Genomic DNA, 6,437 nt, shown 5'->3' with positions numbered 1-6,437 from the left:
GACATACCGCCTCTCTGACCTACTATTTGACCTGCATTATTTGATGATGATAATAACAATACTTAATGTCCTTACACAATTCTTGATGTCAAGCATAGTACCTGCACTTATAAATTACTTTGGTCTATTCTACCCCTTCTTCTGGCTGTCCTCAATTCACACGTCCCACTATGTTGTTCATCAGCACATCCTGAACAAGGAAACTGAAGTGTGACTGAATTCAGGCAAGGTTCTCCTCTGTGAGACACAGGAGATTTTATTATCAATTTTGATTTCCATGAGATGTTCTCTCAAAACAGGAAAAAGACAAATCCTCTTGCCCAATCCTGCCTCATGTTGAAAAAGAATTAATGTGCAAAAAGTGACCAAAGTTCAAGAACACAGGGAGTAGTAGGTTGGTAATGATGTAATTCTGTGTGCACTCATATCAATTCATTTCTCAACAGAAAGACAGCAGTGTAAACTTTATGCTTTATCTTAAAAGGAAGATGCACAGAGTTTTTAGGGCTGCAACACTCAGAATTCAATACAACTCAGGAGGTCCCTCAACAATACACACAGATCTCATGATCCCTTTCCTGTGATCCAATAAGTAGGCCAGTAAGGCATAGAAATTCTGACTCTGTGGAAGGTCTTAAAATTCATTGTCTAAATGCTTGCTCCCCTTTACCTTCTGGCCAGCAATGATGGTAGGGAACTTATATTCTCCCTGTCTCCAAGTACAGTGGAAAAGAACAGATACATAGGGTTGAGAGAGGACACTAAGGCATGGACTAGGTGCAGACTACATAGTCTTCAGATTTATGGTAGTATGACAAAGCCTTTCCTTCCTGATAATACTGGTGGGGATACTCAGACTAAAGCACACAGGGAAAGTAGGGGTTCTCCACATGAACTGTGTAAGTAACTTACACGTGAACTGTGTAAGTAACAGGTCATTGGGAAATTCAGAACCATCAGAGCAAAGAGCATTTCTTCCTGTGCATAGATGGAGATAGCTCTGTTCCAAATGCTGAGAACCTGTACATGTGTTATAATTGAAATACCAGAGTAGGGGAGGACAAGAAAAGGGAGAATGAAGAGCACAAACAAAATTTACATAAGCTCTCCATAGAGACGTTTCATGTAGAATTATACCTCAAAGTTTAAATCTGATTTTGACATTTGAGAGCATCCACTGTGAGTAAAACAAACAAATAATAAAAGGCAATGGAAAATTATCCAAACTGCATAATTAGAACACCATGATCTTCTTATTGCCAAGCCCTTGGCTTTAACTACTGAACTACATGGCTCACACTCTAATTAATGGATAAATTCAATGTTATAAAAATTTCCAAATCTTCTTTTCTTTTTTTTAAACCTGAGCTGGAGATTTCCAGTGTCAAGCAATTAGAAGTGTCTTAATCCACTCGGATACCTTCTACAAAGCTTAGCGTGTGGCAAGTACATTTCCGAGTCTTCTTGTTTGGCTTATTGCTCTTATTTTCATTTATTTCTTACTTTGTAATATTAAGTTTTTCACATTTTGTAATCTTAGTCACATGTCAGCTTCACTGAGGATGGGAAAGGACTTTGTTGTCTCCTACAAAACTACGGTGTAAGTAAAGCAGAGATTCTATTACAAGCCTAAAACACCTCTGTTTCAGTGGGGGGGTTTATTCATCAAGTATGTAAACCACCTTGGAAACCTGCAGAATGAGAAATTCTGTGTCAGGAGACTGTAGCATGTTCCCCACAATAGTTATTTGTAAACATAAGAATGGCAGGAATAATGATAGACAAAGAGGATTTAAATGTCACCATGGAAATATTTACAAAAATACCACAGAAGGAGGAAAAAAAAGCTTCGGTGTGTGTTTGTCAGGAAATTGTAAACTGATATTCTCACGTGCAAGTGTTTTTAGAACACAGAAGAGGAACAAAGTAGAACAAGCTCCTAAAAGTGTGAAGTCTGTTATGAAATCTGTGGAACTGTGAAGAGTCTGTAAGTCATAGAACAGTTTTTCCTTTTTAATCCTGGCATCCTTTTGCAAGCCCCGGCTTTGTTACAAACTTTTCCAGTATATCAGAAGACTCCCACATGTGGCCATTAGTCCCCACAGAGCATTATTCTTTTAACGTTTGAGGGTGATTAGGCAACCTGCATTTCTTTAAATAGAAAAAAACCTTAACCCAATATGGTCTTACATTTGCCAACTCTAAACAAGCACAGATTTTAAGACTAATTAAAAGTCTTTCTTAAACAAAACTTATCACACCCCCAAAAATGCAAGGGCATGGTATTTCCTTATGCGATGAGTTCCTGGAGAAACTTGGTGAATATTACTAGAAAATTAAATGTAACTATGGGTCTTCTAAAAGAACTGAAACATACCCATGTGGTGACAAGACCAGTTTATAGTAGGCCCACATACTTCACACACAACACTTTTCCTATAAAGATCAAAAAACATTTACACCTAGTTTTCCTGGGGGCTCATAATAATACTTGAGGAAAATCACTTTTCCAAATGGAAAAATGCAAATTTCCCAAATAAAAAATGTCCAAGTAATTAATAATCCTAACTCCCTATGATGTCTTTGACATTGCTGCTGCCTGTGTTTCTGCTTTCCTGCCTCTGAAATAATACCATAGTCAACACAGAAATACTGGTTGAAGGTGGTTATAGCTCTTCTAGAAAATCCATGCTTACCTTTTCCCAAGGTCACCAATGAATTATAGCAGATGCTCTAAGAACAGCTCCTACTTTGGACACCAAAACTCTGCAAACAGCAGTTTTCAGGATAACAACGAGAAAAAAGCAGGAATCTTTAACCCAGAGATCTTTTAACCTGAAGTCCTATTTGAAGTTAAGTGGTTGCCTTCCTGCATATGGTACAATTGGTTCTGTAATCATTTTGATATCTAGCCTCTCCATTACTGTCATGATACATAAACCACGTCACTAATCCATTCTGAAGATGTGGGACTTGGAGTGGCTCTACTGTTTGCTACTATCATCTTGGTTTTGGATAAAAACAGGAAATTTGTTCTATAACATATGATTCTCACAATCAGAAGAGAGCAGACAAACAGATCCATTCACACGGGGCTGAGAGACAAAGGAACATTTCAGATCTAAAGCACAGCAGGCACTATTTTCCTTCTGACCTTATCCTTGCAGCAAAGCAATGGCCCTGGTGAAATAAATGACCAATCTGGTCTTTTTTGTTAAACTGATTTTTGCCATTTGGGGGCTCCAGACCTGTCCCTTTCTCTCTGGGAAGGTCTGTCCCTGCTGTGAGTAGCTCTCTTGGTCAACAGCAGGAGGTAAAGCTGGGAGCAGCTGCCTGAAGAGAGAATACAGCAACCTATTACTGCTTCATACAGAAACAGCAGCCACCTCCGATTGTGTGAAGAAAGAGAAGGAACACTTGTTTCACCCTTAGCAATCTCTCCTATTTCATCCCTACCTATAAAAGGTATTCACACAGCTCCTACTGAGCTGCGCAATCTCCAGTGTCCTTACAACACTTCTGCGTTACAGAAAAGCACACTGTATCTTTGTGCACATCAAAAACTGAGGCATAGAAAAATAAAGTTTCTCAAGATAGCAAAAACATTGGAGTCCAGAAGAGACACTCTATATCTGGAGAAAAACCCTTAAAAAAAACACAACAAACTTATTGTTTATACAAACTCCTCTGAAAATTGCCAGTAGCAGCAAAGTCAATCAGCCCATAAAATAACCCATTTGCTACACCTATCTTTCTCCAAACACTGTACTTAGTAGAATATCATCTATGCCTTCATCTTAAAACATTTGTAAAGCCAAACTGAGGAATCAGTCAGCCATCTTGCAATAGATCAGACAGGTAGCAAGGGTGGACTTTATGACTGAGTTTGCAATGTGAAAATCCCTGGACAAAAGTCTTCTACAACTTCAACCTGCTCCATGGTGGGAAATACCAGCCTGTAGAGTACTTTCTGCAGACACAAATCTGTGAATGCATCAGTATCTCAGTGTGGAGGGGGAAGACAGGATGGAGCGAGAAGTCAGACACGTTTGTGCCAAATAAACAAAAGTGAAGCTTTTTTTGGCTTTTTGTTATCAGCTTCCTGGTAATAATCTTTAGAGAGATTATTTTGTTAAATGCAGAATCTCTTATTTAAAGTTATGTTTAGTACAAAAAAAGCTAAATCACACTTGTTCAACTACTGTATATACCGATATTACACACCCTAATTTCATGCTTTTGGTCATGCAGTTAGCATAAGTAGTTGTAATTACACATTTAAGGTATGTAATCATGTAATAAGATGCACAATTAATTACATAATTAAGGTATTCAAATACATAGGACTATCCTGTGACATTGATTTTAAGTAAACTACCCCGCTAACGTTGAGCAGAGTTCCACTTAAAAACTCATTACACAATATAGCTTGCAAAGAACTATACTGACAGAAAAATCACAGACCCATTGACACACTTCTTTGGATATCTGCATAAAATGTAAAACAAAAATAAATATATATATAACTATCAGATTCAAATACTATTTACAAGATTGGTTTTGTGTTCCAACAACAACAAAAACCAAAGCATACCCAAGCCATACACACACAAATATGATGAATTCTCAAAACCAACTAGAATATTTGCACACTTATTTTGCAGGTCAGAATTGTTAGAGCAAAAACAATCTCCAAAAATACTGTACTACTTCCTAGTGACCTGAGATGTACCCAAAAAGATACGTTAAATAAGCAAGATCTCTTTGCATGTTTCAATAAAAGAAATTACATTTTTCCTAGTTTCTTTCACAGAACCAGGAAAGAGAGAAGTTTTTAAAAATCAGATAAAAGTGAGGAACACAGCAAACTCATTTCCACTAAGGGGTTTTTTTATGCTTAACCACTGAAAACACTTAACAAGAAATATAAACCCCAAGATTATTGGCTGAAATCTCAGTGCACAGTTTTGCTAATGCTTTTAGTATTTTTTTTTCGCTCTTTTCTTCTCATAATAGAAAGAGACTCCTAAAACCAGATCAGCACAATAATTAATGGCTCATTCAAGAAGGTTTCTCTCCAAGACTAGAAGGTGGCAGAAGCAGGAAAGCCACAGTCAGAGCAAGGGACTAAGTAATTGTTCTGTTAAACTACACAGATGATGTAATCACTGAGCCTCAGTTTCCATTCACATTCATCACTTGCAAATCAGATGCAGAAAGGAATTTCAAAAAGATAATAAAATCCTGATATGAGCTGCACCACAGAGTGGATTCACCTTCCCCTATATATTCACCTTGATGTGGCTTGAAGAATAGGCATGAAGAGTTGAGAAGCAGCCTTCCTCCAAGAAAAGCAGTAAGAAAGAAATATGGTCTGTGTGCTGCAATAACCTCCACCACACACACACACAGTGAATTTGGTTACTAGTGACTTGGTAGGAACATTGTGTTGGAAGAAGCACATCCAGATTGGAAGGAAGTACCAAAATATTATATTGTAACTTTCCTTTTATTCCAGATTCCCTCTGCCTTTCGTAATACTTTATTGTATAAAATCTTGTGATTAGATGTATAGCTGTACTGGGGAAGCTCCTCTTAGTTACAAATTGAAGCAGGTATATCACAATGGAACTCTGACTGGGACTCAGTAGTTCTCAAACCATAACAGTGAATAAGCAATTGCTGGGAGCTCATCATTACATATGGCAGATTCATACTCATTCTAGAATTAGGTAGAGAAGAAAAAAATTTTCTTAAATTATTTTTATTTAAGTTCTTCAGGAGCTTTTTCCACCAAGAGAAGAAAAAAAAGGCAATATCCTGAATGTCCTCTGGCTTAAAGATATAAATCAAAGTTAGTTGATGTGCAACAGTACATGTGACAGCAAAATCAGATATTCAGTGATCAGACTTCTCAGATATCAGAACAGCTTTAAAGGTCCTATTTAGAATATGCACAAGATCTGGGGTGAAAGTATTTTTTCCACTAAAATCTATTATTATTCATTTCAAAGATACAAAGACACTTCTCCCTCCACCCCTCACCCTTCCTACCTCACAGACTGACCAGGATGAAAGACAAAGCAGACTGTGTGTAACATAACTCCTGATACACAGGTCACCAGTATACTCAAGAACCTGCCTGTGAAGAAGGATTGACCACTACAGACAGACCCAATTTCTCCCAAGCAAGATCCAGCACATCCATAACACCACGAATATTTGATATTCCATAATGCCAAGAGCTGCTAACAAACCTAGAATAAAAGTCTGACCATTGGTGGTATCACAAGGACATTGACCACCAGTGGCCTTAACCTGATGTTGATGGACACACTGCACAGCATGGTCTGTGTGCTTCTCAGTCACTGGAAGATGGTGTCAGCTGCTTTAAAACAGTCCACCATGATTTGGTTAGAGGAAGACAGACTTGTACC

The sequence above is a fragment of the Manacus candei genome, unplaced genomic scaffold (genome assembly GCF_025592945.1).
Source record: "Manacus candei isolate 608988 ecotype Guabito, Panama unplaced genomic scaffold, ASM2559294v1 h1tg000015l, whole genome shotgun sequence".
NCBI classification, from domain to species: Eukaryota; Metazoa; Chordata; class Aves; order Passeriformes; family Pipridae; genus Manacus; species Manacus candei.
The sequence above is the reverse complement of the archived record's forward strand: the minus strand, read 5'-3'. Positions refer to the sequence as shown.